Here is a 25005-nt window from a genome sequence, read left to right as displayed (position 1 = left end):
GTTCACCCGCCCTGACTTTCGGTGCACTGCCCCGCCTCTCCGTGCCTGTCCCCCTTGAAGTCCTGTCCCCCCTTGAAGGTCTGCCTGTCCCCCCTTGAAGGTCTGCCTGTCCCCCCTTGAAGTCCTGTCCCCCTTGAAGGTCTGCCTGTCCCCCTTGAAGATCTGCCTGTCCCCCCTTGAAGTCCTGTCCCCATCCTGAAAGCCTGATGCCCCCCCTCGACGTCCGATTCTTCTCCCCCCTCGGCAGGACCACTCGCACCCCCACCCCGAAGGACCGCCGACTCCCCGACAATATTGGGCCAGGAGGGAGCCCAAATCCTCCTGGCCACGGCGACCCCCTAACCCCACCCCGCACTACATTACGGGCAGGAGGGATCCCAGGCCCTCCTGCCCTCGACGCAAACCCCCTCCCCCCAACGACCGCCCCCCCCCCAAGAACCTCCGCCCGTCCCCCAGCCGACCCGCGCCTCCCCTGGCCGACCCCCACGACACCCCCACCCGCCTTCCCCGTACTTTGTGTAGTTGGGCCAGAAGGGAGCCCAAACCCTCCTGGCCACGGCGACCCCCTAACCCCACCCCGCACTACATTACGGGCAGGAGGGATCCCAGGCCCTCCTGCCCTCGACGCAAACCCCCCTCCCTCCAACGACCGCCCCCCCCCCAAGAACCTCCGACCGACCCGCGACCCCCCTGGCCGACCCCCCCACCCCCCTTCCCCGTACCTTTGGAAGTTGGCCGGACAGACGGGAGCCAAACCCGCCTGTCCGGCAGGCAGCCAACGAAGGAATGAGGCCGGATTGGCCCATCCGTCCTAAAGCTCCGCCTACTGGTGGGGCCTAAGGCGCGTGGGCCAATCAGAATAGGCCCTGGAGCCTTAGGTCCCACCTGGGGGCGCGGCCTGAGGCACATGGGCCAAACCCGACCATGTGTCTCAGGCCGCGCCCCCAGGTGGGACCTAAGGCTCCAGGGCCTATTCTGATTGGCCCACGCGCCTTAGGCCCCACCAGTAGGCGGAGCTTTAGGACGGATGGGCCAATCCGGCCTCATTCCTTCGTTGGCTGCCTGCCGGACAGGCGGGTTTGGCTCCCGTCTGTCCGGCCAACTTCCAAAGGTACGGGGAAGGGGGGTGGGGGGGTCGGCCAGGGGGGTCGCGGGTCGGTCGGAGGTTCTTGGGGGGGGGGCGGTCGTTGGAGGGAGGGGGGTTTGCGTCGAGGGCAGGAGGGCCTGGGATCCCTCCTGCCCGTAATGTAGTGCGGGGTGGGGTTAGGGGGTCGCCATGGCCAGGAGGGTTTGGGCTCCCTTCTGGCCCAACTACACAAAGTACGGGGAAGGCGGGTGGGGGTGTCGTGGGGGTCGGCCAGGGGGGTCGCGGGTCGGCTGGGGGACGGGCGGAGGTTCTTGGGGGGGGCGGTCGTTGGGGGGAGGGGGTTTGCGTCGAGGGCAGGAGGGCCTGGGATCCCTCCTGCCCGTAATGTAGTGCGGGGTGGGGTTAGGGGGTCGCCGTGGCCAGGAGGGTTTGGGCTCCCTCCTGGCCCGATATTGTTGGGGAGTCGGCGGTCCTTCGGGGTGAGGGTGCGAGTGGTCCTGCCGGGGGGGATGTATCGGACGTCGGGGAGTCGGCCGGGCAAGAGGGCTTGGGCTCCCTCTTGCTCCGATCGTGGATGCGGGTGCGGGTGGGAGCGCGTGCGAGCGGTCGTTCGGGGTGGGGGTGCGAGCGGTCCTGCTGGGGGGGTGAATCGGGCGTCGGGCGGGGTGGGAACTATGTTTAAAAACTTTTGTATACCGCGCTCAGGCATATAACGCGCGAGGGGTATGCGCGGTACGTAAAATCACGTATAACGCGCGCGTTATATCCGCGAAAATACGGTACTTTTAACCCCTCTAATCTAATTAATCTTACTTCGTCTACTTCTTTTCAGTCATTAAACAAATCTTCACCCAAATACACTACTTTAGCAACATCAAAAAAGTTTTTAAAAATAGGGTTAATTAATGTCAGATCACTACGTTCCAAACATCACATTATTAAAGATCTTTTAACCAATCAATCACTTGATCTTCTTTGTATTGTAGAAACCTGGCTTAAGGAGGGTGATGAAGCTTATTTGTCTTATGCTTCTCCCCCTAACTATAACTATTGTTTTAATCATCGCACAGAAAAAAAAGGAGGTGGCCTTGCAATCATTTACAAAGCCAACTTATCCCCAGTAGTTGAATTCACTCAAATCATTGGTACTATTGAATATATTCAATTAAAACTTAATTCGAATCCAAATATTAAATTACTTTTACTATATAACCCTCCTCCAATTAATCAATCTACTTTCACCCAGTTATTATCTATTGTTTCAAATTTTGTTACCACTTCACCTTTTACTATACTTCTTGGAGATTTCAATCTCCATTTCGAGGATAAATCCAACCCTTATACTTCCGAATTTCTTGTTCACATGAAAGATCTTGACCTTATACCCTTCAAAATTGGCCCAACACATATCAAAGGACACACTCTAGATATGATTTTTGCCTCAGGGGAATTATTTGATAATTTTTCAGATCTAGAAATCTTAAAAGTCCCATGGTCTGACCATAGTCTAATTCAATCAACACTAGTTATTTACCCCCCTCATGATCCCTTTAGATCTCCCAAGATTATTAAAGTAAGAGACTTCCAAAATATAGATGACTCGCTTCTCGTTACACCATTACTGGATCTGGACAACTTTAAATCCCTATCTATAAACAACCAACTAATTACCTGGAACAACACCTGTCAATCTCTTTTAAATAAAATTGCTCCTATAACAATTAAAACTATCTCACCAAAAAAACAAAAAAAACCCTGGTTCAACTCTTCTCTTGTATTACTAAAACAACAGTTACGTTCAGCTGAACGTAAATGGCGAGCCAAACCCACATCAAACAATCTGGAAACGTACAAAAATTACTCCCAATATTACCGCCAAAAGATCAACGATGCAAAAAAAAAATATTACAATAAAAAAATATCTATGACTAAGAATTCTTCATTACTTTTCAAAATGTTAAAACAATTAACTACCTTTAAACTTAAACCGGATATTCCTGTCAATGATTCTCTCTCAGCTGACTGTTTAGCTGATTTTTTTTATACAAAAATTAATACTATCAAAGCTAATATAACCAACAAAACTCCTGCTATTTCTGATGAAGATCAAATTAATTTTCAAGCTACATGCTCCAAGTTTATCATTCCTACTCTATCTGAACTAAGACAGTTATTTCAATCAATAAAACTTAAAGGTTCTAAAAATGAAGCATTTCCTCCTTTTCTACTTAAACGATATTTCTCAATTTTCGGTCCAATTATTCTACAAATTATCCACAAAAGCTTGTCAACTTCATCAATTCCAGAAGACTGGAAACATTCAGTTCTTCTACCAATTATCAAGGATTCTAAAACTAGTACTTGCGACTGTTCTAACTATCGTCCAATTGCGAGTCTTCCATTCCTAGCAAAACTAACTGAAAAGGTAGTTTTTCAACAGTTATCAGACTTTGTAGACAAAACTCATGTCTTGCATCCCAATCAAGCAGGATTTCGCAAGAATCACTCAACAGAACACTCTTTATTAGGTCTCGTCACTACTATTCATTACTTTCTGGACCAACATAAATCTGTCATTCTCATTTCCTTAGACTTAGCGGCAGCCTTTGACACTATTGATCACCATTTACTACTTCACCGCCTTTCTTCCATTGGCATCAAAGACCAAGTTTTAGATTGGTTTCAGTCATATTTTACCAATAGATCTTCTTCTGTACACTTTAACAATTCTATTTCAAAGCCTTATCAAACAAATTATGGTGTACCTCAAGGGTCCATATTGTCTCCATTACTTTTCAATATTTATCTGGCCCCTCTCTTAACCCTTTGTCAATCTATAGGATTTACAGTGTATGCCTACGCGGATGATTTTCAACTTTTACACTCTATTGATTCTTCAAGCTCCCAGGATATACTTGAAATCAACCGTAAGCTGGCCAAAGTTCACGATTGGTTGAACAATAATCAACTTTCTTTAAGTATCAATAAATCTACATCTATGCTTTTTTCAGGGAAAGAAGGTGTACAACTAATCAACCCAATCTTAATAGATAACAAACCTCTATACCTCACTACCAATACAAAAATCTTAGGCGTCATTTTAGACAACAATCTTTCTTTCAGACTACACATCAGTGCTTTGGTGAAAAATTGTTTCTATAAACTAAGAATGATCCGTTCATTGGCTCCCCTTCTAGATTCATCTTCACTCAATACTTTAATACATTCTCTAGTGATTTCAAAACTAGACTACTGCAATTCCTTGTTAAAGGGGGCATATCTTAAGGATATAAGGCGCCTCCAAATCATACAAAACACTGCAATAAAGGTAATCACAGGTTCCAAAAAATTCGATCATGTTACACCGCTGCTTCAAAATGCTCACTGGCTACCAATTTCATATAGAATTACCTATAAAATAGCACTATTAGTCTTTAAGACATTAAGAAATAATACACCTGCATTTTTAGACAGGCTTCTGATCCCTTACAGCCCCTCTAGAGTTCTCAGATCATCCTCACAAGCGTCCCTTTATGTTCCCTCTTTGAAAGTCATCGGTACTCGCCGTGACCTGATTTTTTCGGTTACAGCCCCTACTATTTGGAACTCACTTCCTCTTCATTTAAGACTTGAACAAGATTTGAATAAATTCAAAAATAGTTTAAAGTGTTTTCTTTTTAAAGAAGCCTTTAACTAAAAGTTTATTTTTCGGTTCATTCCTAATGTTATCATTTTATATTAAACTCTGAGTATATATCCCCTTTTTTTAGATTTTCAAGTTTGTAAATCCTTTTCTCACATTATCCTTATGTTCTAACCCAATCTGATTAACTCATCTTGTTTTTTTTTTTTTTTTTTTTTTATTGTATTTATTCTTTTCCCTCCTTTCCTACTGTTCCATGTGTTTGTTACCCCAGTTCGTTTTTTAATTTTTTTAAGTAATTATTTTTATTTACGATGTATTTGTGATTTTAAGAAATCCAATTTTATTTCTTTGTAAAACGCTTTGTATCCTGAAAAGCGTTTAATCAAATAATTTAATAAACTTGAAACTTGAAACTTGAACTTGATAGCGCACCTTAGTAAAAGGAACCCTAAGTTGTTCAAAACAGAATATAAGTGAGGACACGATTGCAGTTACATAAATCGCACAAGTGAACTGAGTAGATCTCGTAGACAATAATGTCACATCAATCTGCCATGAAATCTACTCAGTTCACTTGCAAAATTTATGTAACTGCAATCATGTCCTCACTTATATTCCATTTTGAACAACATGGTCTTTTTACAGACTATTAAGATTCAATTGTTTATGTATACAGCTTTTTAAAAAAAATATTAACAAGACTCCTGATGCAGGCCATTAGGCCGAAACACGATCATGTTTAGTCTTTTTGATGTTTGAATAAAAGAATTTCAGCTCCATGAGGTCATTTCCACAGCTTTTGTTGTTTGATTTATTTTGTGGAGCCAGTTCTATGATTTTTTTTTGTAAATTATATATATATATATCACCTAAAAAAATCAGCATTGGAAAAATGGGTACTTAGCACAAAACTATAATCTGCCTCTGGAGTTAGACAGTTTATAGAATCAAAGGTAGCACCTTTTCGAGTAACTGACATTTAGGCGCAGGCCTACTGCTGCCTATATTAGACACAGTTTATAGAATTTGCTCCTTTATCCCTAATCCAGGTATCTCTAAATTTTCAGGATTCTTTATGAGATAAGTACATTTCCTTTAATAGTATTTATTTATTCATTCATTCATTCAATTATCTATACCAGTGTTTTTAACCTTTTTACACCTATGGACCGGCAGAAATAAAAGAATTATTCTGTGGACCGGCATCGGTTCGTGGACTGGCAGTTGAAGAACACTGGGCTAAGTCGTGGGCCATACCCCACCCATCTCTACCCAATCTCCACCCCAGACCCCGCCCCCATAATAGTACTAATTTCACCTTGCACATCCCGTTCCTCAACTGGAAGCCTTCCCTCTGACGTTGCCCGTAGGAGCCACTGCCCGTGGCTTTGTGCACTGAATCAGTGAGGAAGAGGGAGCTGGCTCGAAGATAACGCCGCATCGATCGCACCGTGGACCGGTGGTTGAAGAACACTGTTTTGGGCCTGATGCACGTGCTGGCCCTGTGGACCGGCAGGAAATTTCTGTGGACTGGCACTGGTCCATGGACCAGTAGTTGAAGAACACTGATCTATACTATTCTCCCAGAATGGTTTACATGAGTTTATTCAGGTACTCAAACATTTTTCCATCTGTCCTGGCAGGCTCACAATCTATCTAATGTACCTGGGGCAATGGGAGGATTAAGTAACTTGTTCAGGGTCACAAGGAACAGCATGGGGTTTGAACCCACAAACCCAGAGTGCTGAGGCTGTAACTTTAACCACTGTGCCACACTATGACACCAACCTTGTGCTGTTTCATATAGATAAGCAGTTTCTTTTGTTTAATGGGGTTGTTAATCCCTTTAACATTCAAGAAGAATAATTTTAACTGTGAATTCATCACTTCTGCCTGCTAACATATTCAGACAACAGCGTCTGCATTGTTAAGGCACTGCAGTTCCAAAATTGTCCAGCTATTTTTGCATAATTAGCAGAGTTGCTGCTTTCTCTGTGTATATCATTGAACTGAGAAATAACACTCAACTAATATATCAAACTTACATACGCTTCTGAAGATATCTGTGGGACTCTAAAGGAGCAAAATAGCTGAACCAGGAAGCTCTATGCCTGACCTAACCCTCTCTTCTGAATTCCTCCCTTTCTTATTTTTCCTGCACTCCTCCCCATTCCCAATTTCTTCTGCCTCCTTTCTCGCTGCATATAAATTGCTACCTACTGGTTTCTGTTTGCACTCTGCCAGGTACTTGAATGTCTGTTTCATATTTTTTTCTTTTTTATTAGAGATCTCATTCAGCTCCTTGACTCTGTGTATTTATTATAGCACATACCATATCACGACTTTGGAGGACTTCTTTTGAATTGTCCCTATCCTTTGTCAGTATTCTTTTATAGGTTTGTTTTCCCAAACTAAACCCAGTCCTCAGTCTAGGGCAGGGTGTCAAAGTCCCTCCTCGAGGGCCGTAGTGCAGTCAGGTTTTCAGAGGATTTCCCCAATGAATATGCATGAGATCTATTAGCATACAATGAAAGCAGTGCATGCAAATAGATCTCATGCATATTCATTGGGGAAATCCTGAAAACCCGACTGGATTGCGGCCCTTGAGGAGAGACTTTGACAACCCTGGTCTAGGGTCTCAGAGGTAATAACCCCCATCACTTTCTTGTTTGACGATTGCTAGGTCTTGCTTTAGAGAAAACATTTAGTGGTTGGATTTCTGTATCCCAAATAAATAACTCTATATTGTTGGACCTAAATATATAAAAATAAACGAACAATATAAATTCCATATGGAAGCAAACATAAAAACACAAAAGGTAAGTAATCTATATCATTTAGGGGAAAGATCTGAGAACTTTACCCTGGGATAAACCCCCAGCATTATTTCATATTACTAGTCATACAGGACTCAATTTTATAAATGGCATACAAAAATCAGAGCTGACTTTAAAAAAAGCACTAAGTAGTATTCTATAAATACCACTCAAAGGGGTCCTTATACTAAGGCGCGCTAACCGATTTAGCACTCGCTAAAGATTAGCACAAGCTAAATGCTAAGGCGCCCATTATATTCTATGGGTGCATTGGAATAGTGTCAGGATCTGGGACTAACTTTAGGCACAAAGATTTACGCCAGCTAAATCCAGGTATAAATTCTCTCACCTAAATTAAGTGTGAATCTCTCATTCTATAATAGCACATATAAATGACAGGAATACCCCCAATCTGTTCATGACCCTCCTATGATCACATACCCCTTTTTGGAAACGCATGTAAAATTTATGCAGGAATGTAAATTGTAATTGATGCCAATTAGCACCTAATTACTAGTGCTAATTCTCTTGTCATCCAGTTGAATTGAAAATAAAAAAATGGGCATGTGCCCATATTTCCACACACAATTTTTAACCGTTTATTACAATTAGGCTGAATCTACCCCCCTTTTTTTTGACAATCTATTCACTTATAAATCCTCTGTATTAAACCAATAGTGGTAATTAACTTATAGAGCTGGTTTGTATCCTCCCCCCCTTTTCTGGAGTGTATTTATGAACTCTAACATGTTCATGTCTCACTATTGTTTTTGCAGAATTTCTTTAAAAATTTTGCAGAATTTCTTTAAAAAACTGCCAGATATCCTTTTATTGGCCATACAAATAAATATGGTTGCAGAAGGGTGGAGCTCTCACTCTGTCATTTCTGCTACCTCCTAAGCAAGCTTATTCATACCTTTCTGATGAAGTTAAAGTTCTGATTAGCTCCTACTCCTGTGGTTCAGCCTTCGAAGATATGTACTGCTATGATTCTCAAAACTAAATATACCTAGCTGAAGCCCTTATTAGTGCAAGGATGGAGCATTGGACATTTATGTAGAAACAGGCTCTTGCTTCTGGTGCCCAACTGTGCTTTGCTTCTTTCTGCACTTTGGCCTAAGCCCTCTCAACTTTATTGAACCAATCTGTGTGTAAGCTAATTTTAGGCTTCAACATATTACAAGATATTAATCAGAAAATTTCACAGTGTTTTTACCTAATTACAGAGTGGATGAAGGGCTTCTTACCTGAAATTGAACAGAGATAAAATAAATTGTTTTCCTAATTGGTTCTAAAGACATAGAGGAGGAAGGTTTAATTCTTAAAGTAGATGGAATTCCTTACAAGTTAGAATCATCTCTAAAACTGTTAGGAATTATTCTAGATAGCAAATTGACTATGTTATGTTAGAAGTGCTTTTTGGACTTTAAGACATCTTAGAAGTATTAGGAAATATTTGCAACAAGATCTATTTAGATTGGTTGTACAAGTATTAATGTTAAATAAACTAGATTACTGTAACATAGGCCCTCTTTTACAAAGGCGCGCTAAGCGTTTTAGCTTGGATTAGCATGCGCTAAATCAACGCATGTGCTAACCGCTAATATGCCCATAGGATAACATGCATGCATTAGTGCTTAGCGCATGTTTAGTGCGAGCTACTATTTAGAGTGCGCTAAAAAGCGTAGCACACCTTTGTAAAAGAGGGGGATAGTTTATCTAGAAATGCCTTAGTATTTGCTTACACATTGATATGTGACTGTGTTGCTAGATACCAACCACCAATATCGTAGATATGTCTCTATTGTCACCCACATCCTCAGGGCTTACACCTTGATAAAGCAAGTAGCAAAACATGTCATGTCAAAGAATAATACCTTAGCAGCAGACCGCATTAACAAAAGCTAACATTCTGTTTTGCAAAGCCGCACTGGCTGCTGCCACACGGCAAAAGCCCCAAAGCCCTTTAAATCTCTATGGGCTTCAGGGCCGTTACTGCACAGCAGCCGGTAGTGCAGCGTTGTAAAACAGGCCCTAAGTATTTGCTTTCAAACTACTCATTATGAATTAAATCAGCACGATATCTTAAGTAAATATAAGAAAAATAATAAATAAGATCCAATGATGATCTGACACGTTAAACCTGGGGCAGTGAGAGCATTTGAGCCCAAGATGGAGTCGCTGAGGATCTGGGTGACAATAGAAACATATCTATGGTATTGCGGTTGGTGTCTAGCAACACAGTCACGTATCAATGTATGATTAGATTCACCATACTGAGGGCCATATTTAAGCTAAGTATTTGCTTAAACATTTGTAGACAGTACAGAACACAGCTGTTCAGATAAACTAAGAAAATCAGATAGAACTACACCATAGTATATAGTCATGTTTAAGTTATGCTGTTTGATGTGTAAAATATTATATGGTTTGACTCATCTGTATATTACTCCTGCCAGAATTCTGCACAAAAAACAAACAAAACAAAACCCAAATTTATGTGCACAAAATCTACAAATTCTGTAAGTTTATTTTATTTCATTTTTAATCTTTATTCATTTTAAAACCAGCATAAACTGCAACATATTATCAATCAATTAACTCAATAGACAGCACTCAATTCCTTCTGATACAATAAATACATAACCCCCACCCATCTTTCCTAAAAGTGTAAAAACATTTAATATAATGCAAATGAACAAGATAAACAACCTTGCAATCCAATAATAAATTAATTACATACCCCCCTCCCACCCACCCATCCTGGATGCATATAATCAAACATTGACAACAATGCATATAATCAACAGTTAAACAATATTTTTGCTAATTATCATCCATAATTTCAATATAATTCAGTATTTTCATTATACTATAGAAAACACTTCACCCTTGTCCCCCCAACCAGCATCTCTCTCACCCCTGTGCTCCCCCAGCCAATATCTCTTTTACCCCTGTTCCCCACAGCCAACATCTCTCACTCCTCACCCCTGCACCCACCCCCCCTCCTAGCTTGCATCTTTTACTCTATCCCAATTGTCCACAATCCAGCATTCCTGCCAATACCTCTGCAAGGCTGATTCTAGTTAATAGCAACCTATTGCCGGCTCTGCAAACTTCACTCTACCTGGGTCCTGACAAAAAAGAAGTGACATTATCGACTGTGGGACCGCAGCAGAGGGATGCCCGCAGAGCCAATGTAGCCAGTGGGTTACAAAATAAATATATGTTATAGCTGACCCAGGGCAGGAGAGACCTGACAGAAGTTTTTTCTCTAATATTTTAAAGTTATAAGCTTTTGTTGTCCAGCAAAGATAATGCTGGAGATGTGCAGGATGCAGGCATTCCCATAGAATGTCAGTGCATGATGGTGATTGGCTGGAACAAGTCAGGAAACTGGTTGAGTGTGGCAATTAGGAAAAGAAAAAAGAACAACTGAAGATCTTGAAGAGAGGAGAGTTTGTGAATGAGTGCTCTGTGAGAGAAAGACATTTATGGCTTCTTTTACGAAGCTGCGTTAGGGCATTAACATGCAGAATAGCAAGCGCTACATTGCCTCGGGCACTAGACGCTAACGCCAGCATCGAGCTGGTGTTATTTCTAGCCGCGTAGCGCGCAGTAATATCCTGTGTGCGCTAAAAACGCTAGCGCACCATAGTAAAAGGAGCCCTTAGTTAGAGAAAGAGCAGTGAAAATAAAGTTGTATAAGAGAGTGAGATTTAGGTTCATTAGATAGAGAAATATTTATTTTATTTTATGTAGAAAGGCATACAGTATTAGGTTCCTGTGCTTAGGCAGGCATATTCCATAGCTTCACACACTGATAGGGAGATAGTTTCTCTCCTTTTTATTTATTTTAGGATAAGTTTAGGAAGAAGAACAAGTGAAAATATACAAGAAAGAAGGAGGAACAGCTAAGTGCATGAAGATTAAAGAGAGACTTTTTACAAAGACAGTACCTATAAAACCCCCATACTAATTATTTTTGACTATACTTATAATACTGGATCCTGTTAGTTGGATTAATAGGAGACAAATGTACACAGATTTAACTTATTGAACTTTTTAAATTGGTTTTAAAATATTTTATTTCAGCAAACTGCAATTAAAGAATCTTTTGCAATTTAAAAAGAAAGAAAAAAAACCCCACATTTGTGCTATTTGTAACATTGAGTCTGATTCTCAATTAATTTTTAAATTTCATCCCTGTCAGGTTCTTCTTGACAAATAACTCAGTCAAGATTTGATTGGTGCATTTCTCTGTTCAGACCTCATCTGTACACTGTACATCCAGCCTGAGGTAACTTGGCAATATGACTACATTAAAGGTAAAGTAAGGCTGGTGTTACAGAACTACAGACTGAGGCAGGTTACACCAATGCAGGCTGCCCAAAGATATTGCCGACAATGATTCAGGCTGCAACAAGGGATTGCTGACCCGACACCAAAACCTCAGGTATTTCCCCCAGCCAGCAACTTTCACACTCGCCCCATTGTCCCCAATCCAGCATATTGCAGTAATCCAGGTGAGAGGTGACGAGGGTGTGTGTAAAGGTCATGGTAGCATGCTCAGAAAAGAAATTCCAGATTTTGGTGAGGTTGTATAGAAAGAAGTGACAAGTTGTGGTGGTTTGTTGGATAAGCACAGAGGACAGAGGAAACTCAGAGATGAGCCTGAGGATGCAAGCCAACAAGACAGGGAGGATGAGAGCATTATCCACTGAAATAGAGAACATAGGGAGAGGAGAAGCAGGTTTAGGAGGAAAGAAAAGGAGTTCCATCTTTTAATTTAGATGGCGGCCTAACTTAAGGATCCGTTTATAGAATATGAGCCATGGAGGAGCATAATCAAAAGAAACATCTATCACAATTGACATTTTGAGATATCAAACCCCGCCAAACAGACACACCCAATTCCCAAACCCTCGTACTGTTTCTGGATGCTTTGTTTTCTGCTTGTTCTGCTCATGGTTGTATGTTCCTTTGCAATTGTTAATAAAGATAATTAAAAAAAAAGAAACATCTAAGTCCATTTTGGGCCTAAGTCGCAAGTCGCCCAAAGTTGGACAAAATTCAGACATGGGAAAAGGTCCATTTTCGAAAAATACATCCAACTTATTTTTTTTCCCCAAAAATCATCTAACTGTACGTCCAGCCATCTGATCATACAAACCACTAAGTCATCCATCTTTATACTCCATTTTCGTCCATAAATTCATCCAAGTCACTCCCTGACATAACACCAGAGTAATAGGGTACCTTACATGGCACTGCTGCAAACTTCACAAAAAGGGTGCAACATAAACATCTCACTATAACTCCCTTCCAGGTCATGGTTAGCCCCCCAAAACACCCCCAGAATCTACTAGACCCACCTATCTACCACCCCAATAGCCCTTATGGCTGCAGGAGCCACTTATATGGCAGTACAAAAGGGTTAGGAATTTTTTTTGGGGGGTGCACATTTTTCACCATGAATGCAGTGATTAGAGTGGCTTATGGGCCTGGTTCCTCCTCTCCATGGTTCACTAACCCACCCCCAAGACCACTTAAGCCACCTCTATGCAACTCTACTAGGCTTTCCTATGACAGGCTACCAGGTGCTGATGTTCTGTAGGCAGATATGTAAAGTTGGGGTCAGTGATCACTGGGGCAGTGTTTGGGGGTCTGTACTTTGTGTCTGCAGTGCTTATCTGGTCACTATGGATACCTTCTTGTGACTTAGACCTGGTTTTATATGGCCTAAGTCACAACGTCCACGTTCCGTCTAGACAATTTGGTAAACTTTCGGTTATACATGCAGTATAACTAAGTCTAGGGTGGCCCACATTCCACCCAAATCTTGCCCTCCACACTCCTCCTGACATGCCCCTTTTAGCTCTGGTCGTTCAGCAGCACTGTGAAGGCCTAGGTTGTTTTTAAATACGTCTAAAACCTGGTTCGATTATTGGCACTTGGACGACTTGTCTATTAGATTGTCGAAGTGCCGATTTAGGCCGATTTTTAGACGTTTTCCGGGCCGATTATGAGCCCCATAGAGTTTTCTTTTGTATTTTATGTTATCAGCATCAGTACTGAAGCTGCACAACTCAATCGCATATTAAAAAAAAAAAAAAAGCATTCAGTCTTTACTAAAACTGGCAGACATAGGAATATGTTCACAGTAATACGTAAGGAAAAAAAAGGTTCTAGAAGTATGCAACTGATTTTATTTGCATTCTGCAAGATATGCTGGGGGCACAGCTATTAGTATACTTTAACAAGTCTTGGTGCTTAACAGTGTCCCAATTTGTTTTCCCTACTGGGACATTAGTAAGAAGCATGAAGTGATGGGTGCAGGCTGTGGCTGCAGATTCAAGGACTTCCAGCTCCAGTTGTTCACTGTTGAAAGACTCCCCAACTTCTCTGGCACCATGTATTCCATACCCCTTAATTGCAAAGAAAAAATAACTTTAAGCATTGCAAAGAGCAGAAGAAACAGACTTCCACCTGGTTTACCAGCAGGACCCCACTGACTGCCTAGACATGCTCAATTTGCAGTGTTAGAGAAATCTTAGAGACCTTACCCATAACCAGTTTGTAGCTCTGCATAATCTTAGTCTTTTATTAAGCTGGGCTACTCTTAGATTTCCCTCCCCCCCCAAAAAAAAGGGGGGTGGATTTATGATTAATGATAATAAATTCCATTGGGAGTTTCACCTAGGATAAATTCAGAGGATTTTTTTCCCCCTAGATCAGTGGTTCTTAAACTTGTTCTGGGGGACCTCCAGCTAGCCAGGTTTCCGAGATTTGCCTATAAAGTAGGTAGTAGGCATGCAAATTTCTCTCATGCATATTCACTACAGCACATATAATCCTCAAAGCTAGATATATATTAAATAATTATACCATAAATATAATTTTATCATATCATTTAAATATTCATAGATTATTAAATATTACATACACAATAAATTCATGTCACACATACTAATATCCTATACCCACTTAGAGCCATTCCTATTCATAGAAATACTAAAAAAGTCACTAAAAAATACTAAAAAAGTATTTCTATGAACTGGAATAGCTCTGAGTGGGTATAGGATATTAGTATGTGTGACATGAATTTATTGTGTATGTAATATTTAATAAACTATGAATGATTCTATAGCAGATAGGCGCCTATCTAATGAAGCCTAACAGCGCCTAACTCCAAAGTAGTCATGTTTAGGGGCAGAGAAGGACTTAGGCACGATTAGGCGCAATTCTCTAAAGTACTTAAGTGCCTATAATGTAGGCTTTAAAAACCCTGGCCTACATTGTAGGCGCCTAAGTTATAGTTAGGCGAATCATGCCTAAGTGTGATAGACATGAAATAAGTGCCTAACTTTAATTGCCTATCTTTTTAGGCACCTAATTACAGAAACTGTCCCTTAGCTTCCCAGGCTGTGGCAAAAAAAAAAATCTATTGTGGCTTATGTTAAGAGTTAGTTAAAATTTGTATATCCCTGGGTATGATCAATTTCTTGCTTGCTCCTTTTTTTTTTTCATGTCATGTTTATATTGCATTCATTTTGCTTTAGTTCTGTAAACCTAAATGAAAAGTTTTACATTCTGTGTATTTACATCTTATAAAGTCTTGTATCTCTGGTATTTTTCAGATGAATGGATCCTGTGAAAAACATTCTTTTTTTTTGTAAGACAGGTTTGTCACTAATTTCTGTGCAGGACATGTGGGAGTTAATTTTGACAAGTCAGGAGAGCTTTCACAATATACATATTCATGATTGCTTTCTCAGGAGTTCATTGCAGAGAACACACATTCCACTGGGACCCAGTTAGCTGGGAGGCACAATATCATCTCAGCCAGCAGCTTCATGTTTTCTTGTGGCACGAGTTGTCGTTTGAAATGTGAGAAAACATCAGCCTATCTGGAAACAACAGGAGTAGGATATTCCAGGTTATTTCATGTTCCCAGCTGCCTGGAAACAATTGTGTCATTTCATCCCAAAGGGCATCTTCTCTGAAATAGTTGAACATTTTCAGAATAGAATCTTACAGCTTTTTTTTTTCAATTTCTGATCTGGCAGGGCCAGATTTGAGTAATAGACACTTCAGATTGTTAAGGTTATTTGTGTGCTTGCCCTATGAATTTGAATAGTCAACAGTTGTCTAAAAAATGAGTGTAACATGTGCAAGTATCTTTTTTTTGTGTATGTGCGAGAAGACTTTTCTTCACCTGTAGATCAAAATATCCCTCTCACTATCATAGGGATGAAATCTTTCTCTCATTTGTAATTTTTCATTGAGCTCTTTCATGATATTGACTGTCGGAGAATAACACAGATGGACATAAGCAAAACAAAACTACAGATCTGTATAGGGATTCTCAAAAGAGAATGCACAAAACCAAAGGATACTTTCCCTCAGTTCGAAAAATGAATGCAAAGATGGAAGGAGCTGCAGGATTCTTCCAAGAGCATGTCTTCTCTTCTGTCTGTCTTCCGCCTTCAGTCCCCGATGCCATCCCCCACATGTTTTCCTCACTCCTGATCCAATGTGGCCTGATCTTCAGCTTCTGAAGATATAAGAAGAGCTATGCAGACTTGGAATTCCCTCCCAATTTATTTGTGAATGGAGCAAGATCTAGGAAAATTTAAAAGTAACTTAAAAACCTTTCTTTTTAAAGATGCTTTTAGTAACCCCTAGGCCATAGATTATACTTTATTAAACTATGTTTTAATTTGTCTTCCTATTGTACTTTTCCTTTGTATTGCTTTACTATTCCTAGTTGTATTTCGCAATCCCTTCCTTCCCTATGTTTCCTAAATGATGTCTTAGTTTTTAACCCGATGTTATTATTTAAAGTATGTATTGTATTGTTCATTCTGTATTTTTTAATGAATGTATTTTAAATTGTTCATCGCTTTGAATTTTGACTAAGCGATCAATCAAGAGAACTATTAAACTTGAAACTTGAAGACAAGCCCCATTATTCATTAAAAAAGCTAAAGTATCAACAGCTGGGTATTGCAACCATCATGGAGAGATACTGTACAAAAATCAAATTTGTTTTTGTTGAAGATGTTTCTACAAAAAAAAAAAAAGGAGGCAATATGTGTGAAAAAAGAGATAGGCTCACTCCCACATTGTCCAACCCCTGCCATAATCTGGAGAAAGAAGGTAGAACTCTGTCTAAGAAGAGATTGCAGTAGCATACCATGGGTTTCTAGCTCCTGTGGAGACAATGTGTACATATGCATGTCTAGGGTTACCAGATTTTACTTACGTAAACTATAGAACCATAGGCCCACCTCCAGTCCCACTCAGCAGTTCATAGACAACGGCGCGAAAGACAAAAGTGCGCGCCGCACAAAATTACAGTTTTTAGGGGCTCCGACGGGGGGTTTTGTTGGGGAACCCCCCCAGTTTACTTAATAGACATCGTGCTGGCGTTATGGGGGGTTTGGGGGGTTGTAACCCTCCACATTTTACTGTAAACTGAACTTTTTCCCTAAAAACAGGGAAAAAAGTTAAGTTTTCAGTAAAATGTGGGGGGTTACAACCCCCCACACCCCCCACAACGCCCCCACAACGCGGCGCGATGTCTATTAAGTAAAGTGGGGGGGTTCCACCCCCACACCCCCCCGTTGGAGCCCTAAAAATAGTAATTTAGAGCGGCGCGTGCCTCCGCGCTGCGCTCAATTGTCTGGGCGTGCCTTTGTCCCGGTGCGCTTTTGACCCGACACCCCACTCAGCTCCACTCTTTCCCGCCCCGTTACACTCACGTCATGCCCCAGCCTCACCCCTCGCTCCACCCCCCTCAGCCTATTCTCGTCAATCGGTCGGGGCATCCATGCATGTGCAGATGCGATGCGATGACATCACGAGCACGCATGTGTGTGATGCCACTGTGTTGCATCCACGCATGGGCAATTGCCCCTCCCGACATGATCTGCCATTCAAAACCCGGACAAAGTGCTGCCCGGACACGCCCTCTAAAAAGAGAACATGTCTGGGTAAATCTGAATGTCTAACCCTGGGGTGTCAGGTCAAAAGCGCGCCGGGACAAAGGTGCGCCCAGACAATTGAGCGCAGCGCGGGGGTGCGCACCACCGAAAATTACTGTTTTTAGGGCTCTGAAGGGGGGCTCTGATGGGGGGCGTGGGGGGAACCCCCCCACTTTACTTAATATAGATCACGCCGCATTGTGGGGGGTTTGGGGGGTTGTGACCCCCCACATTTTACTGAAAACTTCAATTTTTCCCAGTTTTTAGGGAAAAAGTTAAGTTTACAGTAAAATGTGGATGGTTACAACCCCCCAAATCCCCCATAACGCCGGCACGATCTCTATTAAGTAAACTGGGGGGGCTCCCCAACAAAACCCCCCGTCGGATCCCCTAAAAACTGTAATTTTCTTTGGCGCGCGCCTCCGTCTTGCGCTCAGTTGTCGGCGCGCGCCTTTGTCTTTCGCGGGGTTGTCTATGAACCAACCCTGGGCATGTCCCTTTTCTTATTCACATATCACCTTTGGACCCCACGATCTCCACCCAACCAGTTCAATCACAGCTGACAGCAGAACTGAGCAGTGGACCTAGTGCTTCTTTAACCTATACTTCTACTGCTGGCCCTTCTCCTGCACATGCAATTTACAGCTCACCTGTTTGACCTGCATGGTGCTCTGCGGATTTCTACTGCACACTGGAAAGGATGCTTGCGACAGGAAAAAACACGTTAGAGAAGTGTCGGGATACTTATCTAAAGAAAACTACATCTCTTAGATGACAGACATCATGTGGGCACTTTTGGGTCATATAATTACCCAAATTATTTTTTTATAGGCTATCTGGCTTGTCCAGAGGATGATCTGTGCCTCAGTGTAGAGAATGACACAGGGACAAATTTGTCCCCGTCCTCATGGGATCTATCTCCAATCCCATCCTGTCCCCGTGAGGTCTGTCCCTGTGCCTGCATCTACACCAAGGCACCTACCAGCAAGTAGGCATGGTTAAGGGTGGATCTGGGGCATATTTAGAGTGGATTTTTGGCACGGCTTTATTTAGGCACTGGTAGGTGCTTAACTTAGGCACAGTCATTTAGGCCAAGATAACCCTGGCCTAAATGGTAGTGCACCTACTGGCACCTAAGACCACTTAGGTGCTGCTAGGTGTGATTCTATAAACGGCACATAGCAGATGATTGACAATCAAGCTCAAGGGTGCCTAGAAGTTAGGCACTATTTATAGAATCAGGCTCCATATATAGAATTAAGGTATAAATGTACATTTTTATGAGAATAATTTTATAAAACAAAGAGATCTTATCAAACTGTGCAGCTGAATACTTGAGAACAAGTGTGCACATTGAGAAGTTCAAGTGTACTACTATACACACCTGTGGGCCCGATTCTTGAAATGCGCGTTCCAATTGCAGGCAGCGGTAGAAACATAGAAACATAGAAAAATGACGGCAGAAAAGGGCCATAGCCCATCTAGTCTGCCCACACTAAAGATCCCCTTCCCTAAATTTATTCTCCCAGATATCCTATATCTCATCGAGTCTGCCTAATCCGATGACTCTCCTTCCACTATTACCCTCTTAGAGATCCCACATGCGCATCCCATTTATTCTTAAAATCTGGCACGCTGCTGGCCTTGACAACCTGCACAGGAAGTCTATTCCAATAATCAATCACTCTTTCGGTGAAGAAATACTTCCTGAAGTCGCCATGAAATTTCCCGCCCCTGATTTTTAGCAGATGCCCCCTTGTGGCCGAGGGTCCTACTGCCATCCTACTGCCACCTGGCAGCCAATTGGGATGCTTATTTTAAGAAAAAATTGAGTGAGGACGGATACCTGCACTGTAGGCATATGTAGTGCATTTACGGAGCAGTGTAGAGATGCTTAAGCATGCCCAAGGCAGGTCATGGGCGTGGTATCGGCCAGAAATGGCTTTGGGCATGCTCAAGCATTCCTACGCATCTCTGTAGGCACAAGAAAGATGCCTTAAATATAGGTCGGCAAAATTCATTTAAGGCATCTTTTCAGCGATGTAGATGCGATTGCCTTTAGGATGCTGATGCGTGATTGACACACAATTGGCAGCCGCCTCTTAGGCAGCCACTGAGATCGACATCCTATAGAGAATCAGGCCCTGTCTATTTATTCCATAGAGTAGAGATGACATTGTTTTAAGTTTTTATAATGTTTTATTAAACTTGATATACTGCTTAACTTTGTGATGTGTGTTTGCATTTTATATATGTATTGTGAATGGACGCAGCCAAGCTGAGCTCAGCAAGTGGCCTAACCCAGTGTATACAAAACTCAGCCAAGCGGTTTGCGAGGTTGTTTTGGTAGCTTGGTACTGCCTTAATAAAGAGTTCAAAACTTTGGGTGCGATTTTCTTGGGTACTGTTTATTGTTTCACCAGCATAAACAAGTGCCAAATAAATTATCAGGTTTGTATCACCTTATGCTTAAGCCCAACATTCACAAACCAGACAATTGCAGCTTAAGCCAAAATATGCCAAAACATAAAAACCTTATTTCAACAAAATGAAAGCTTTTCTTCTGCCGGGCAAAACTCCCTTGGGGTTAGACTTAATGTCCCAAGGGTGGGATCCTCTCCAAATAATTTTCCCTCATTGGATCAGCTTGGAAAAATCCCCTCCCCAGATCCCAAACCAAAATGGCTGCCTGTGGCTTGTATTTAAAGTTCAAAAACAAAACTTCAGCATGTTCAATAAACTTGAGCAGACTTTACTTTTCCTTCCAGCTCCCTTATTAGCAATGGCTCTCAGCTTATGTCCATACATTCAGAGCTGGGCAAATCAGAACATTCTATTTCTATATCATAGGTAATGTCCTCATCCACCATTTCATTACCCTGCACAAACACAGAATCAACCTTATCATTAGCCTCTTCATCACAAACTACAAACTCTGCCTGAGTTTGTAGCCATGAGATGGACTATTGCTTTCTAGTTCTCTGTGGCTGTAGTCTGGTGCTTTCTTTTTGCTGTGTGGCTCTGGTTTTCTGGGACTCCTTGTGTGTGAGAGTTGCACCCTTTGCTTTACTTGCAGTGAGCTGATTAGCTCTCCTCACAGGTGAGTGTTAGTAGCCTGCCCCCTGAGCCCTTCTAATCTGGCCTAAACCAGTCTCAGCTTGATTGGGCTTGTATTCTAGCCCTGCTTTTCTCCGTCACCAGCCCCGTGGCTGCTGGGACATGTAGTTTCTCTGGTTGCTTTCTTACAACTGGCTTGGGAAAAGCTAAACCAGTTCTGGATGCTTTAGGCATGGCTTGAAAAGGTTTAACTATAGGAAGGCTTGGATTTTGAGTACTTATAGGTGCTGCTTTGGGATTAAAATTAGCAGGCTTAGGAATACTTTTAATGTTTTTAACTTTACCTCCCTCTTCAGGCAAGGCTTTCCCACTTGGAACAGGGGCAGCCCTGTGACATAACATTAGCATTCACATTCCCATTCCCATGTCTCTGAGATCTGAGGGAACAATGCAACTATGTACAAATGAATTCCTTCATGTTCAGTATGAAAGCACGAGAACTTCAGTAATCTCGATAACAGAGGTATCTCTATGGAATAATATGAACGGTTCCTTGAGATATGCAAAAATTCAAGAAGTTACTTAAAACAACCTTATTTATGAGAACCTTGGAAATGCACTGTCTGATTATGCACTTGTCATGTTATATTTATTTATGATTGTATTTTGTAAACTGCTTAGGTCTAAGTGGGTGAGAAATTTTTTTAATAAAAGATATCTTCATTGTGACAAGTGTGAATTTTTGCATGAAGAATTTGTATTCTACTGAAGCAGTTTGTGAGTCTCTATAGAAGTACATAGGTGCCTACATTGATCCTCTACAGTACAAGCACAAGGCATAAAACCGGGGGGACATTTTACTTTGGATATCTTTTATAAAATTACTCCTCTCCCCATTTTCTCATATGCTCAGTTGTATGACATTTTTCACTGTTTAGCCATCTGAGCCAAATATTTCTAGAAGCAAAACGTAAATATTTTTATTTATAATTATAAATGTATTATGGGATTTAGAAAGGAAGTTATTAAGCTGCATTACATCAATAACCTGTGCCATTTGCCCTGAAATTCATATTAAAGGGCAGTAATGCAAGTTATATTACTGTAACACTGCATTAATGAGGACATTGCAGGGTAGTAATAAGATTCATATCTAATGTACACAACACTGCAAGCCATATTATACCTGGGAAAATAACCTCAGCTTTTTTTCTGGGGTTATCTTATTCCAGGAGCATCAGGCCTCATAGTCGCAGTCTGATGCTCCTGGGCTGCATCTTAAAGGGGCTGTTGGTGCTATCAATAAGAACATAAGAATAGCCTTACTGGGTCAAGCCCAGCAGCCCGTTCTCACACTGGCCAATCCAGGTTCCCAGTACCTGGCCAAAACCCAAGGAGTAGCAACATTCCAGCATCTTAAAGAGTAGCAAGATTCCGGAACCCCAATGAAAGCAGTATTCCAGAGCTGAGATTGTGATGTCATAATGCTTCATTCCACAGTGCCTCAGAACCAACCTCATCAGTGATGTTACAATGGCTTAATTGTCGTATACTTCGCTCACTTAAAAACATAAGAATAGCTTTACTGGGCCAGACCAACGGTCCATCAAGCCCTGTATCCCAACTCCCACAGTGGCTTGGCCAGGTCCCCAGTACCTGACCAAATAGCAACATTCCACGCTACCGATCCATGGCAAGCAGTGGCTTCCCCCATGTCTCTCTCAAAAACAGACTAAGGACCCCTCCTCCAGGAAACCGTCCAAACCTTTCTCAAAACCAGCTACGCTATCCACTCTTATCACAACCTCTGGCAATGTGTTCCCTCAGTCGGCACCCCATCCCATGATCAGAAAAATTGAGGTGTTTTCAGTGTTAAATTGAAATCCCAACCCACAGTTGCCAAATTGTTTAAGGATCTGTTTCTGTTTGAAATATTTATTAAATCTAAAGGAATTACAGTATATTACAAGGGGGGACTGGGTAAGAACATGACCAAGACTTAGCCTAGAGGTTAGCATTACTGCCTCAGAGCCTGGCATTCTGGGCTCAAAACCAAAGTAAAAACCAGATTTGCAGGGGGAGATATTGTAGTCTGTTAAATCAGGTCTGTGACCTTTGCAGGGGTGAGGGGAAGTGTTTTAAGTTCTGTTAGAGTGAAATTGTAACCTGAAACCACAGCTGTCAAAGCTGCAGGAAGCTGATTTTTAAGGACGTGTGGGCGAGGTCTGTGAGTTCCGCGTTTTACCCAGTCCCGAATCTGTAGTTCTTACTAGTTTAAATGGCAGCTTCACTCCTGCTATCTAGGATAACTTACAATACCTCCTCCTGTTTCCACATATTTCTGTTGTTTTTATGTTATCCTTCACAAATAGTCTGAATCTCTGTGTATAATGAACTATTATTTTCTTTCTCCGCGTTTCTGCAGCTGAGACAAACAGAACCTTCAATCACTGCAACAATGCAGAACACTACATAGAAATAATTACATGACAGTGCCTAAATCTGACAGTAACTTTACATCTTTTTTTTCTAGCTTTCATTATATCTAATATACCATCAAGGCTGAATTCAAATGTATCATTTCTTGCACAGATGAGGCTATTTTATTCATATTTTGCAGAACCAGTAAATAATATAAAACATTCTCCTTTAATTTTTATTTTGTTTGTTTTCCATGTTTCATTTTGAAAAACTGAATTCTTTTTTTTTCTCACTGTCATATTTTATCTATTACTTCAAAAAGGGGCCCTTGTGGTTTACCTAAGATTATTTGACGAGAAAACATACTACCATCAAGAGGGCAATTTTCAGCCTATCTACATTGTAAGAAAATCCACTGGTATATTTTACTTGCAGATTTTGCTTCAGTTTTTAAGGTGAAGGTATGCACAAATGTTCATTTGGAAACATGCCAACGGTACTGGTGCATGCTGACCTTTGCATCTTGATTTTAGGTGGGTATTTTTGTCATGAAAATTTTAGGTGGGTATTTTTGTCATGAAAATAATTTACATAGAATTAAAAATGCAAGTTGGGTGCATTATTTTTCTTTCTCCCACTTGCAAATATTCCCACAGGAGAACACGTTTGAGGAGGGGGGAGGAAAAAAGGATGGGAATGCCTTAGAGCAGGCTTGTACAACCTATAGCCAGAACTCAGCCTACTATTGGTTTTTTTTTTTCTGGGCCTCTGAAGCATGACAATTCTTGTGGTGATTACTGCAGGATTCTCACTTCCTCATAGTGACTTCACTCTCTGTGGCTCAAGCTTGCAGAGAACCAGGTAATGGTGGAAAACCAAGAATCCTTCTGTTTTCTTCTGCAGTCAAAGCCAGTTCAAGGAAAAGAAACTGGGTCAAGGTTGTTGTTGTTGGTGAGAGTAGGGTTACCAGATTTTAGTTAAATAAAATCCGGACCTATAGCCCCAAATATTGACCTGTCCTGACACTAAAGCTGTCTTTTCACCCACATGTAGATAGTCCAAGACCTTATGCAGTCAGTTTTTCTTTGTCTTTGATTTCCTTCCAAACTCTGGGAGGTGCCTTTTGTTTTTGGTGATCATTTAAAGAAAGCTTAGGGCTCCTTTTACAAAGCCGCAGCAGCTGCTGCTGCTGTGGTAATTCCTCTGACACCCACAGGGATTTAATGTGTGTCAGATCATTTGCTGCATGGCAGACAATACTGCGGCTTTGTAAAAAGGGGGGTAATTAGAAAATGGTCTGTCCATGATAGGGGTGTTATTTCAATATTGCTATCCTGGTATTCTATGGTGTTGAGCTCTTTGTAGAATTATATATTTTAGAATTATAATTCCATTTAAAAAACCTTAATTCCATAAGGAAAACCCCAAATTATGAAAATACCTCCTGAATATCACAAGCTAAAAGTCCAGGATCTCATATATAGTATATAGGGAATTATATAGGCACAACTAAGGAATCCGTGAAAGGTGGTGCAAGAATCACATTCTAGGAATGTCACTAAATCCAAAGGCCATGATCTAGGGTTACCAGCCGTCCGGGTTTTGAAAAGCCTCCTCTCAATCGCATTGGGCAGGAGGCAATCCGCGTGCCCGACCAAAGCAGGCAGCGGTGGGGAAGGGGGGAGGCGGAGCTAGGGCAGGACTGGGACAGAGATGGGCAGGCCTGGGGGTGGGGGGGGTGGGTCTAGGGTGTTCGGATTTTACAACTGTAAAATCTGACAACCCTACCATGATCTATCGATTGAAGGTATTACAGTCAGAGCTGCCCATAACTCCCAAAAAGAGATGTCAACTGAGAGAAATCAAAATCAGAAGCCTCGAGAATTGATATTAACAACACTTTTACAATGATTAACTTCAATGCCCAGTTACCCCCTATCAGCCCCTGCAGCAATCTGTTCTTTAAATCTTGTAGCTCTCTCAACCTTC

The sequence above is a fragment of the Geotrypetes seraphini genome, chromosome 4, assembly GCF_902459505.1.
Source record: "Geotrypetes seraphini chromosome 4, aGeoSer1.1, whole genome shotgun sequence".
Classification (NCBI taxonomy): Eukaryota; Metazoa; Chordata; class Amphibia; order Gymnophiona; family Dermophiidae; genus Geotrypetes; species Geotrypetes seraphini.
Note: the sequence above shows the minus strand (reverse complement) of the source record.